Source organism: Oncorhynchus nerka, linkage group LG9b (assembly GCF_034236695.1).
Source record: "Oncorhynchus nerka isolate Pitt River linkage group LG9b, Oner_Uvic_2.0, whole genome shotgun sequence".
Classification (NCBI taxonomy): domain Eukaryota; kingdom Metazoa; phylum Chordata; class Actinopteri; order Salmoniformes; family Salmonidae; genus Oncorhynchus; species Oncorhynchus nerka.
This window is the reverse complement of record NC_088424.1, coordinates 862,207-876,592: the sequence shown is the minus strand read 5'-3', so window position 1 is coordinate 876,592 and position 14,386 is coordinate 862,207. Positions and strand designations below refer to the sequence as shown.

Genomic DNA, 14,386 nt, shown 5'->3' with positions numbered 1-14,386 from the left:
TGGAAAATAAGTATTTGGTCACCTACAAACAAACAAGATTTCTGTCTCTCACAGACCTGTAACTTCTTCTTTAAGAGGCTCCTCTGTCCTCCACTCGTTACCTGTATTAATGGCACCTGTTTGAACTTGTTATCAGTATAAAAGACACCTGTCCACAATCTCAAACAGTCACACTCAAAACTCCACTATGGCCAAGACCAAAGAGCTGTCAAAGGACACCAGAAACAAAATTGTAGACCTGCACCAGGCTGGGAAGACTGAATCTGCAATAGGTAAGCAGCTTGGTTTGAAGAAATCAACTGTGGGAGCAATTATTAGGAAATGGAAGACATACAAGACCACTGATAATCTCCCTCGATCTGGGGCTCCACGCAAGATCTCACCCCGTGGGGTCAAAATGATCACAAGATCGGTGAGCAAAAATCCCGGAACCACACGGGGGGACCTAGTGAATGACCTGCAGAGAGCTGGGACCAAAGTAACAAAGCCTACCATCAGTAACCCACTACACCGCCAGGGACTCAAATCCTGCTGTGCCAGACGTGTCCCCCTGCTTAAGCCAGTACATGTCCAGGCCCGTCTGAAGTTTGCTAGAGAGCATTTGGATGACCCAGAAGAAGATTGGGAGAATGTCATATGGTCAGATGAAACCAAAATATAACTTTTTGGTAAAAACTCAACTCGTTGTGTTTGGAGGACAAAGAATGCTGAGTTGCATCCAAAGAACACCATACCTACTGTGAAGCATGGGGGTGGAAACATCATGCTTTGGGGCTGTTTTTCTGCAAAGGGACCAGGACGACTGATCCGTGTAAAGGAAAGAATGAATGGGACCATGTATTGTGAGATTTTGAGTGAAAACCTCCTTCCATCAGCAAGGGCATTGAAGATGAAATGTGGCTGGGTCTTTCAGCATGACAATGATCCCAAACACATCGCCCGGGCAACAATATATCTCCGGCGCCGACAGAGATGGCCGCCTCGCTTCGCGTTCCTAGGAAACTATGCAGTTTTTTGTTTTTTTACGTGTTATTTCTTACATTAGTACCCCAGGTCATCTTAGGTTTCATTACATACAGTCGAGAAGAACTACTGAATATAAGATCAGCGTCAAACTCACCATCAGTACGACCAAGAATATGTTTTCCGCGACGCGGATCCTGTGTTCTGCCTTACAAACAGGACAACGGAATGGATCGCATGCAGCGACCCAAGAAAACGACTCCGAAAAAGAGGGAAACGTAGCGGTCTTCTGGTCAGACTCCGGACAAGGGCACATCACGCACCACTCCCGAGCATTCTTCTTGCCAATGTCCAGTCTCTTGACAACAAGGTTGATGAAATCCGAGCAAGGGTAGCATTCCAGAGGGACATCAGAGACTGCAATGTTCTCTGCTTCACGGAAACATGGCTTACTGGGAAGACGCTATCCGATGCGGTGCAGCCAACGGGTTTCTCCACGCATCGCGCCGACAGAAACAAACATCTTTCTGGTAAGAAGAGCGGCGGGCGTATGCCTCATGACTAACAAGACATGGTGTGATGAAGGAAACATACAGGAACTCAAATCCTTCTGTTCACCTGATTTAGAATTCCTCACAATCAAATGTAGACCGCATTATCTTCCAAGAGAATTCTCTTCGATTATAATCACAGCCGTATATATCCCCCAAGCAGACACATCGATGGCTCTGAACGAACTTTATTTAACTCTTTGCAAACTGGAAACCATTTATCCGGAGGCTGCATTCATTGTAGCTGGGGATTTTAACAAAGCTAATCTGAAAACAAGACTCCCTAAATTTTATCAGCATATCGATTGCGCAACCAGGGGTGGTAAAACCTTGGATCATTGTTACTCTAACTTCCGCGACGCATATAAGGCCCTGCCCCGCCCCCTTTCGGAAAAGCTGACCACGACTCCATTTTGTTGATCCCTGCCTACAGGCAGAAACTTAAACAAGAGGCTCCCACGCTGAGGTCTGTCCAACGCTGGTCAGACCAAGCTGACTCCACACTCCAAGACTGCTTCCATCACGTGGACTGGGACATGTTTCGTATTGCGTCAGATGAAAATATTGACGAATACGCTGATTCGGTGTGCGAGTTCATTAGAACGTGCGTCGAAGATGTCGTTCCCATAGCAACGATAAAAACATTCCCAAACCAGAAACCGTGGATTGATGGCAGCATTCGCGTGAAACTGAAAGCGCGAACCACTGCTTTTAATCAGGGCAAGGTGTCTGGTAACATGTCCGAATATAAACAATGCAGCTATTCCCTCCGCAAGGCTATTAAACAAGCTAAGCGTCAGTACAGGGACAAAGTGGAATCTCAATTCAATGGCTCAGACACAAGAGGCATGTGGCAGGGTCTACAGTCAATCACGGACTACAAGAAGAAACCCAGCCCAGTCACGGACCAGGATGTCTTGCTCCCAGGCAGACTAAATAACTTTTTGCCCGCTTTGAGGACAATACAGTGCCACTGACACGGCCTGCAACGAAAACATGCGGTCTCTCCTTCACTGCAGCCGAGGTGAGTAAGACATTTAAACGTGTTAACCCTCGCAAGGCTGCAGGCCCAGACGGCATCCCCAGCCGCGCCCTCAGAGCATGCGCAGACCAGCTGGCCGGTGTGTTTACGGACATATTCAATCAATCCCTATACCAGTCTGCTGTTCCCACATGCTTCAAGAGGGCCACCATTGTTCCTGTTCCCAAGAAAGCTAAGGTAACTGAGCTAAACGACTACCGCCCGTAGCACTCACTTCCGTCATCATGAAGTGCTTTGAGAGACTAGTCAAGGACCATATCACCTCCACCCTACCTGACACCCTAGACCCACTCCAATTTGCTTACCGCCCAAATAGGTCCACAGACGATGCAATCTCAACCACACTGCACACTGCCCTAACCCACCTGGACAAGAGGAATACCTATGTGAGAATGCTGTTCATCGACTACAGCTCGGCATTCAACACCATAGTACCCTCCAAGCTCGTCATCAAGCTCGAGACCCTGGGTCTCGACCCCGCCCTGTGCAACTGGGTACTGGACTTCCTGACGGGCCGCCCCCAGGTGGTGAGGGTAGGCAACAACATCTCCTCCCGCTGATCCTCAACACGGGGGCCCCACAAGGGTGCGTTCTGAGCCCTCTCCTGTACTCCCTGTTCACCCACGACTGCGTGGCCACGCACGCCTCCAACTCAATCATCAAGTTTGCGGACGACACAACAGTGGTAGGCTTGATTACCAACAACGACGAGACGGCCTACAGGGAGGAGGTGAGGGCCCTCGGAGTGTGGTGTCAGGAAAATAACCTCACACTCAACGTCAACAAAACTAAGGAGATGATTGTGGACTTCAGGAAACAGCAGAGGGAACACCCCCTATCCACATCGATGGAACAGTAGTGGAGAGGGTAGCAAGTTTTAAGTTCCTCGGCATACACATCACAGACAAACTGAATTGGTCCACTCACACTGACAGCGTCGTGAAGAAGCGCAGCAGCGCCTCTTCAACCTCAGGAGGCTGAAGAAATTCGGCTTGTCACCAAAAGCACTCACGAACTTCTACAGATGCACAATCGAGAGCATCCTGGCGGGCTGTATCACCGCCTGGTACGGCAACTGCTCCGCCCTCAACCGTAAGGCTCTCCAGAGGGTAGTGAGGTCTGCACAACGCATCACCGGGGGCAAACTACCTGCCCTCCAGGACACCTACACCACCCGATGTTACAGGAAGGCCATAAAGATCATCAAGGACATCAACCACCGAACCACTGCCTGTTCACCCCGCTATCATCCAGAAGGCGAGGTCAGTACAGGCGCATCAAAGCTGGGACTGAGAGACTGAAAAACAGCTTCTATCTCAAGGCTATCAGACTGTTAAACAGCCACCATTGAGTGGCTGCTGCCAACACACTGTCATTGACACTGACCCAACTCCAGCCACTTTAATAATGGGAATTGATGGGAAATGATGTAAATATATCACTAGCCACTTTAAACAATGCTACCTTATATAATGTTACTTACCCTACATTATTCATCTCATATGCATACGTATATACTGTACTCTACATCATCGACTGCATCCTTATGTAATACATGTATCACTAGCCACTTTAACTATGCCACTTTGTTTACTTTGTCTACATACTCATCTCATATCTATATACTGTACTCGATACCATCTACTGTATGCTGCTCTGTACCATCACTCACTCATATATCCTTATGTACATATTCTTTATCCCCTAACACTGTGTATAAGACAGTAGTTTTAGAATTGTTAGTTAGATTACTTGTTGGTTATCACTGCATTGTCGGAACTAGAAGCACAAGCATTTCGCTACACTCGCATTAACATCTGCTAACCATGTGTATGTGACAAATAAAATTTGATTTGATTTGATTTGATTTGATTTGAAAGGAGTGGCTTTGTAAGAAGCATTTCAAGGTCCTGGAGTGGTCTAGCCAGTCTCTAGATCTCAACCCCATAGAAAATCTTTGGAGGGAGTTGAAAGTCCATGTTCCCCAGCAACAGCCCCAAAACATCACTGCTCTAGAGGAGATCTACATGGAGAAATGGGCCAAAATACCAGCAAGAGTGTGTGAAAACCTTGTGAAGACTTACAGAAAACGTTTGACCTCTGTCATAGCCAACAAAGGGTATATAACAAAGTATTGAGATAAACTTTTGTTATTGACCAAATACTTATTTTCCACCATAATTTGCATATAAATTCATTAAAAATCATACAATGTGATTTTCTGGATTTTTTTTCTCATTTTTTCTGTCATAGTTGAAGTGTACCTATAATGAAAATTACAGGCCTCTCTCATCTTTTTAAGTGGGAGAACTTGCACAATTGGTGGCTGACTAAATACTTTTTTGCCCCACTGTATGTTGCAGATAAAGAGTTACCTGTCTAACAGAACACAGAGGGTGTTCTTTAATGGAAGCCTCTCCAAAATAATCCAGGTAGAATCAGGAAGTCCCCAGGGCAACTGTCTAAGCCCCTTTGTTCAATCTTTACTGATGACATACCACTGGCCTTGAGTAAAGCCAGTGTGTATGTAGGCGGAGGACTCAACACTATACACTTCAGCTACTACAGTGAGTGAAATCACTGCAACATTTAACAAAGACCTGCAGTTAGTTTCAGAACGGGTGGCAAATAATAAGTTAGTCCTAAATATTTCAAAAATGAAAATTGTATTTGGGACAAATCATTCACTATTCCCTAAACCTCAACAAATCTTGTAATAAATTATGTGTAAATTGAGCAAGTTGAGGTGACTAAACTGCATTCTAAACTGTCATGGTCAAAACATGTTGATACAACTGTATCTAAGATGGGGAGAAGTCTGTCCAAAATAATGCGCTGCTCTGCTTTTATTAACAGCACTATCAACAAGGCATGTCACAAAGAGCGACCTCGGAAAATTACAATGGGCTCAGAACAGGGAAGCACGGCTGGCCCTTAAATGTACACGGAGAGCTAACATTAATAGTATGCATGTACATCTCTCATGGCTCAAAGTGGAGGAGAGATTGACTTCATCACTACTTGTTTTTGTAAGAAATGTTGACATGCTGAATGCACCGAACTGTCTGTTTTAAGCTACTAGTACACAGCTCGGACACCCATGTATACCCTACAAGACATGTCATCCAAAGGTCTCTTCACAATCCACAAGTCAAGAACAGACTATGGGAAGTGCACGTTACTGCATAGAGCCATGGCTACATGGGACTCCATTCCACATCAGGTAACTTATGCAAACAGTAGAATCAGATTTAAAAAACATAACATGCCTTATGGAACGGCGGGGACTGTGAAGACACACATACAATGATAAGACACCCACTACACTCACAGATGTTGTATTGTAAGTATGTGATAGTGGAGTAGTGGCCTGAGGGAACACTAAATGTGTTGGGTGAAGTGTTATGAAATGTAATATTTTAAATTGTGTATATAACTGCCTTAATGTTGCTGGACCCCAGGAAGAGTAGTTGCTGCCTTGGCAGCAGATAATGGGGATCCTTAATAAATACAAATTGTAATGTGCCTGTAGATGTGCAGACACAGAGCACTGAAGTGCAGAGTGGGAAGCATCTTTACTCCGGGCTCCTGCCAACTCACTCAGTTCTGCTTAATGTGAAAGTATTGCTGCATCTCGAGTCAATATGCATAATTACTCTTTTTCTATTAGTCATTAGGTTTATTTTTTGCTTGACTGTATCTGAGTCGACATTCCCTCTGCTAAAGAACTGAGTAATGAATTGGGTTCCTAATTGTCCCATTGGAAATAAGGTCAGACACCAGTCTGATTGGTTTAGCTTTAGCTTAATGGCAGTGTAACGGATGTGAAATGGCTAGCTAGTTAGCGGTGGTGCGCGCTAATAGCATTTCAATCGGTGACGTCCCTCGCTTTGAGACCTTGAAGTAGTTGTTCCCCTTGCTCTGCAAGGACAGCGACTTTTGTGGAGTGATGGGTAACTATGCTTCGAGTGTGACTGTTGATGTGTGCAGAGGGTCCCTGGTTCGAGCCCAGGTTGGGGCGAGGAGAGGGACGGACTAAAGTTATACTGTTACAGCAGCTATAAGGAGCCATTGGACTACAGGATAGTTGATTTGGTCATGGGGATTTGCTTATCCTTACATTCTGTGATTTACTGGTCAATCCTGCAATAGAGTTGGTATACTTGCGTATAGTTTGGGTTGGTACTTCCATCATTTACACTTTGTGTAGTACACTAAATATCTAGAAGGCCAGCATCCCAGAGTCACCTTTTCACTGTTGACTTTGAGACTGGTGTTTTGCGGGTACTATTTAATGAAAACTAGACACTAATGTACTTGTCCTCTTGCTCAGTAGTCCACTGGGGTCTCACACTTCTCTTTCTATTCTGTTTAGAGCCAGTTTGCGCTTTCTTTGAAGGGAGTAATACACAGCGTTGTACGAGATCGTCAGTTTCTTGGCAATTTCTCGCATGGTATAGCCTTCATTTCTCAGAACAAGAATAGACTGACGAGTTTCAGAAGAAAGAGCAGTTTGACCATTTTGAGCCTGTAATCTAACCCACAAATGTTGATGCTCCAGATCCTCAGCTAGTGTAAAGAAGGCCAGTTTTATTGCTTCTTTAATCAGCAGTTTTCAACTGTGCTAACATAATTGCAAAAGGGTTTAAGGCTTTAGCCTTTTACAATGATAAACTTGGACTAGTTAACACAACATGCCATTGGAACACAGGAGTGATGGTTGCTGATAATGGGCCTCTATAGATATTCCATTTTAAGTGAGCCATTTCCAGCTACAATCGTCATGTACAACATTAACAATGTCACTTTATTTCTGATCAATTCAATGTTATTTTAATTGACAAGTGTTTCAAAAACAGGGAAATTCTAAGCGACCACAAACTTTTGAATGTTAGTGTATATTTAAGGGTGTAGTTGCCCCTTTTTCAATTGAGCAAAACAAATGCCCTCCCCATTGATAGAAATCATTGTCAGGTCAGCCTACTTTGCAGTCAACATTTAATCAGTGTTTTTTGGGGAAAAGCCTTTAGAAAAGTTCATGCAAACAGCACATGACTGGATGGCACATCTCAAATAGCCTTATCAAGACTAAGGGATCTATTTGGCCTGGCGAAGAGCTTTTATGCACTGACTGGAAGCTGGTAATTAGGAGTACATTAGGAGTAAAAAAAATTGTATTTTACCCCCTTTTTCCTCCCCAATTTCGATCTCGTCTCATCGCTGCAACTCCTCAACTGGCTCGGGAGACAAAAGTAGAGTCATGTGTTTTCCCGAAACATGACCCGCCAAACTGCGCTTCTTAACACCCGCCCTCATAACCTGGAAGCCAGCCGCACCAATGTGTCGGAGGGAACACCGTTCAACTGACGACCGGAGTCAGCCTGCAGGCGCCCGGCCCACCACAAGGAGTTGCTAGAGCACGATGAGCCAAGTACCATAATCCGTGTTCCCTTATGCATATCACTGTGCAATGTGTTGCATTCAAGAGAACATCTCCATTCCCAGTGGTTGGAGGTGAGATCAAGTGTGGGAGTCATTTCGCTACAGCTCAGAATCATGCATCCCCAGAGTCAGATGAACTCATGGATACCATTTTTATGTATCTGACTGCAGTTTGAAGGAAGATGGTAAGTAGCGTTAGTGCAATTTCTAACTAGCGTTAACACAATGCTTGGAAATCTATGGGAACAGCTAGCATGCTAGCTGTTCCTGTAGACTTCCATTCATTGTGCTAACTCTAGTTAGCATTGTCTCGCAACACGACTTCTAACGTCCTTCATACTAGACACAGATACATAAAAATAGTATCAACAAGTTCATCTGACTCTGGGGAAGTAGATAATATGCTTCATTGCCAAAATCAGGAACTATTCCTTTAAACGTACCTGTAGCTGCGAGAGACCAACGATTTAAATGGCATTGCCCATAGGCAATAATAAACACTGTTCCCATCATAGCAGACTGCAATAAACCATTGATTTCTTTGTATTAAGTCTTAATTAGAGAGTCATGGTTATACCCTGGAAAGGTTGCGTTTGTTGATCAGCATGATGCACAAAGTTTAAATAGCACACAGAGGTGTAAGGGAAATGTAATTAGACAATGCAATTATCCCAAAACAAATCCTCTCTCCCTCTTTCTGTTTCTCTCCATCTCTCTCGCTACTCCATCCACTTCCCCTCTTTCTCCATCCCTCTTCTCTCTGTCCTCGCTGTCTTTCCCTCCATCCTTTCCCCCCGTCTCTTCCCCTTCTCCCCCTTCTCTCTTATACTGCTGATACAGTATGTACATGTCCTGATCCCATGTTGCCTGGTTACAAAGCCCAACAGCAGGGTGTCATCTGGTCACAGATTAATAAGAGTGTTGCATCATTCTGGGGAAACACTGTAAAATTCTCCATCCATCCCGGCGATCTCGCGTTGTGTGTCTCCAGTTTTAATTACCAGTTGGAATGCTGACTGGAGCTTTCATCATATGAGGGCACAGGGAGGTCGCAGCGCAGATTTGCACACGCTCTGTTCCCTTCCCCAATGCTTGACGGGGTTTTATTAGACACGCTTAAAACGTGGATATAATGTCATATTTGGGGGGTTGCTGGATAAATAATGAAGTCTACAAAAACAAGATACTGTTCCCAGCAGAATTCTGCTTGTCTGTATTGCTCAGTCATATTCTTCTCACTCTCTCTCTCTTTCTTTCTCTCTCTCTCTCTCTCTCTCTTTCTCTCTTACCGGTAATGACATTGTGAGGGAATTTTGATGTTTTTGTGTGTTTATGTTTTTATGCGGTTTAGTGGGGGGGTGGGACGTTGAGTATTTTGTAGCCATTAGTACTTATTGTTGGAAGAAAGAGCATCAAAAGTCTCTCTCTCTCTGTCGCTCTGTCTCTCTGTCTCTGTGTCTCTGTCTCTCTGTCTCTGTGTGTGTGTGTTTGGAGAGTTAGTGCACTAAAATGAACATAAGAGGTTACGCCAGAAATTGAAATCGCCACCCATAGAACTTACTTTAGGACTGGCTGAAGATGCACTGCAGCACTGTGTCAGTGTGGCTGTGGTGTGGACATGGTCTGCCAGAATAGGATGTTACTGTCTGAACCACGGCGGCTGTTGGGCATGCTCTTGACTGAAATATTTAAGCTTGCTACTTTTCACCTCATAGCCTTGAGTCATGCTGCAAGAATACTCCCATCAAAACCAGACACCAACCTTTTACTGTATATTTGGGAAACTTCACCCTTTTGTGGAACTAAATGACCCCAAACGTTCCACTGCCGTCCCAGTCTGAGACGAGCCATCCGCTCCGCCGCAGCACACTCTGACTATTCTGTGTCTGTCTGTACAGGACCATTTCACGGTAACAGAGTGATCCCAGCTAACAGCAAATGTTCCCACAACTTTAGAGAATGTTCCCTTAAGGGTCCCATGAGGTCATTACCTAAGTTTCCATAGGAATGTTCCAGTGACGTGCAAGGATTGTTTCCAAGAGAACATTCCCTTAATGTCAAACACAAACTACCCAGAAGGTGTTCTCAAAATATTCAATATTAACAGAGAATTCTGCCACTTTATAACCAGTTATTTTGATGATAGTATGTATGCACTACTGTAAGATTTGATACAGATTTTGACGTTTCATCTTTTTGTTAGTAATACTGCATAATTCCTTTTTTCCCCTCATTTTGAAGCTTCTGTATTGCCTTTGTCTCCAGCAGCCTTTCTACAAGTATGTGTCGCGACGTATCAGAGTAAATGTATTATTATTTCATTAGCATCTGGAATTGATTTGTCCAAGTGCAACTGCACTCTCTGTTCGATGCGCTGTCTGCTTAGGAGCAGTGTCTCCGATCAGTTTGACAGCTGCGCGAGTGGGTGGGAGATGCCCGTGTGCTTCGCGGTTTACCAGATCTATTTCTGCGTTCAGCAGCATATGATGCGTTGTCAGCCACTGACATGTCATTCCCACTCGGCCTTAATCCCTGCTGTCGTTGGACTCAAGATAGCCACAAGTTCTGACTGATTTCAATTCAAATGAAACGCAAATACAGCGACGAGTTTCTCTCACCTTGGCTTAAGGCAAACGTTGAGAAATATTGAAGAGCGCCCACAATGTGTTTTGTGTGGGGAAGTGATTAGTTATGAGTCTCTCAAAGGGATCAAATTATAACTACACATCCTGAGCAAATATCCACAACATGACAGTAAACCCAGGGAGTTATTCAGAACAGGGCAGAATGCTTCAGGAAACGGTGCTTCGACGGTGGAAGTGGAAGTCAGCTAGCAAGGCATTATTGTCATTTTAAGGAAAAGGGGAAGGGGGATACCTAGTCAGTTGTACAACTGAATGCATTCAACTGAAATGTGTCTTCCACATTTAACCCAGGAACAGTAGGTTAACTGCCTTGCTGAGGGGCAGCACGACAGCTAACAGGTGACGGATGATAAGCAGGAATAAGGGAGTACTATCTCTTATAGTTGTCGATGTGTGTTTCTCTTTCAAACAATCCCCTTGTCCACAGCTAATATGCTAGCTAACGTTAGCCAAAGCAAGCTAGCTAGCTACTGATAGTGCAACCCTAAGAACAGTAGAGATGAATATTAAAAATGATCAGGCCTACTGTACATCTTACTATAAAAATAGTTGAAATCAAGTCTAGGTTGGAACTGTTGCGGTTAAAATACAAGTAATCATTTTTATTCTGAACTGGAATAAACCGATTGAAGCAAGATGCTTTTTGAGGCAAACACACTCACACAGTTCTGTTGCTCATCTACAGCAGGAAGTGGTCTCCTGCCTGACTGAGAAAGCAGTAGATGTTCTGATCCAGTTTGGCACCACATACCTATGCAAGTCAGGGTTCTCAACTCTGGCGTGCTTAAAAAACAAGTACAGAAACAGACTCCATGCTGAGCATGACCTCAGTGTTGAACTGTCAAAACCTGAGCCCAGAATAGACCTGCTTGTTGAAAACTTCAACCAGTCACACACCTCTCATTAGGACTGTGTGTGTGTGTGTGTGTGTGTGTGTGTGTGTGTGTGATGTGATCAATCCTTTGTTCCTGTTCAGAATATATATACGGCTCTGGAAAAAATGAAGAGACCACTGCAAAATTACCAGTTTCTCTGGTTTTACTATTTGGGTAAAATGAAGATTTTTGTTTTATTCCAAATTCCAAATGAAAATATTTGTTGGAAGTTTACATATACCTTAGCCAAATACATTTAAATTCAGTTTCTCACAATTCCTGACATTTAATCCTAGTAAAAATTCCCGGTCTTAGGTCAGTTAGAATCACCACTTTCAGCACCGCTGAGCGGCCTTTCAGGTTATGTCGATATAGGACTCGTTTTCACAAGGTTTCGCACTTTTCGCACCAAAGTACATTCATCTCTAGGAGACAGAACGTGTCTCCTTCCGGAGCAGTATGATCGCTGCATGGTCCGATGGTGTTTTTACTTGCATACTATTGTTTTTACAGATGAATGTGGTACCTTCAGGCGTTTGGAAATTGCTCCCAAGGATGAACCAGACTTGTGGAGGTCTACAATTTTTTTTCTGAGGTCTCGGCTGATTTCTTTAGATTTTCCCATGATGTCAATCAAAGAGGCACTGAGTTTGAAGATAGGCCTTGAAATACATCCACAGGTACACCTCCAATTAACTCCAATGATGTCAATTAGCCTATCAGAAGCTTCTAAAGCCATGACATCATTTTCTGGAATTTTCCAAGCTGTTTAAAGGCACAGTCAACTTAGTGTATGTAAACTTCTGACCCACTAGAATTGTGGTACAGTGAATAAGTGAAATAATCTGTCTGTAAACAAGTACAAAATGACATGTATCATGCACAAAGTAGATGTTCTACCAACTTGCCAAAACTATAGTTTGTTAACAAGAAATTTGTGGAGTGGTTGAAAAACAAGTTTTAATGACTCCAGTCTAAGTGTATGTAAACGTACGATTGTATTTACATGGGTATTTCATTGTTATTTGTCTATATTGCATTTTATTTATGCATAAGGGCATTGACATTTACCGATGTTTTCATAAGCTTGGTTCTCAGGATAATATAGAATTTCTAATTCGGGTCCCAGTGCCACGCCCTGACCGTAGATTGCTTTGTATGTTTCTATTTTTAGTTTGGTCAGGGTGTGATGTGGGTGGGTATTCTATGTTGTATGTCTAGGTGTTGTGTTTCTATGTTTAGGCCTGGTATGGATCCCAAATCAGAGGCAGCTGGTTATCGTTGTCTCTGATTGAGAACCATACTTAGGGAGCCTGTTTTCCCACTATGGGTAGTTGTTTTCTGTCTCTGTCTCTATACCAGACAGGACTGTTTTGTTTGTGCCGTTTTTGTTATTTTGTTCTAGTGTTCAGTATAATTAAAAGATCATGAATACGTACCACGGTGTACCTTGGTCCTCTCCTTCCTCCACCTACGACGATCGTGACAGAACTACCTACCAAAAAAATACCAAGCAGTGTAGTAACCAGGAGCAGCGTGGAATGGACTCATGGACATGGGAGGACATTCTGGACGGGAAGGGATCCTACACATGTGAGGAGATCCTGGCTGGAAGGGAGCGACTCCCATGGGAACAGGTGGAGGCAGCCAGCAGAGCGGAGGCAGCAGGAGAGGTGAACCAGCGGTACGAGGCAACACGGCTGGCAAGGAAGCCCGAGAGGCAGCCCCAAAGTATTGGGGGGAGGCACACTGGGAGTGTGGCTAAGTCAGGTAGGAGACCTGAGCCAACTCCCTGTGCTTACCATGGAGAGAGGTTGACGGGCCGCCCCCCTGTTATGCGGTGAGGCGCACGGTGTCCCCAGTGCATACGCATAGCCCGGTGCGCTACATCGCAGCTCCTCGTATCGGCTAGAGTGGGCATCGAACCAGGAGCCTCCCTCCTGTCCGGGAGCTGCCAGAGCCGCCCGTCAGTCAGGAGCTGCCAGAGCCTCCCTCCTGTCCGGGAGCTGCCAGAGCCTCCTCCTGTCCGGGAGCTGCCAGAGTCGCCAGTCAGTCAGGAGCTGCCGGAGCCGCCCGTCTGTCAGGAACTGCCGGAGCCGCCCGTCAGTCAGGAGCTACCAGAGCCGCCCTTCACTCCGGGGCAGTTAGATAAACAAGATTTTAAGCTTTCTGCCCATATAAGATATGTCTATGCTCTGGGAGATGTTATTGTTACTTACAACCTCATGCTAATCACATTAGTGCACATTAGCTCAACCATCCCGGTGGAGGGACGCCGATCCCATAGAGGATAAGGCCACATCGAAATTGAGACCAGGATGTTTAGGAGTGGGGTGAAAAGTGCCAGCTGGACATGTCATCTGCTCATTAGAATGAAGCAAACTGTTCCTTTTCCTCGGATTGAAAGGTCAAACGGGCACAAAGCTTCCAGAACTTTTTCAGAAGAGATTTTGTGTGTGTGTGTGTGTGTGTGTGTGCACTCTAGTGTGCATGTACATGATCGCCTGTGTGAGCGTACTGTATGTGTGTGAATACACAACGCGTGTGCGCCTCTGAACTAAAAGTTTGAAAAGCTTTTAGTTTATTCGGTCAGCGTATTTGCGTGGTGGGTTTCGAGGAAGTCATTAAATTGCAGTGGATGGTCAGCACCCATCTAAAAGTAATCTCCTGGAGTATTGAATGGCCTATTAGCTTGCTCTATCTCTCCATCTCTCTCGCTCTCTGTCTGCACTTGCGTAGGAGTTCAGTGTGTCATTGGGACTCGGTCAATGGTTTCCTTTGAGTCGAGGGAGCTCTACAGAGATGAACTGTACTTTATACACAGCAGGGTACTGAGTGAGTGAGTGGCCACAACTGTCTGTGGCTTCA

At 44.7% G+C, this 14,386-nt stretch overlaps 1 protein-coding gene across 2 annotated transcripts in view; it reads left to right on the top strand.

The window, feature by feature from the left end:
• Positions 1-14,386, top strand: part of LOC115114241 (calsyntenin-2-like) — a 284,603-nt gene that overhangs the window by 116,043 nt on the left and 154,174 nt on the right. The gene's annotated exons all lie outside the window — the stretch shown is intronic.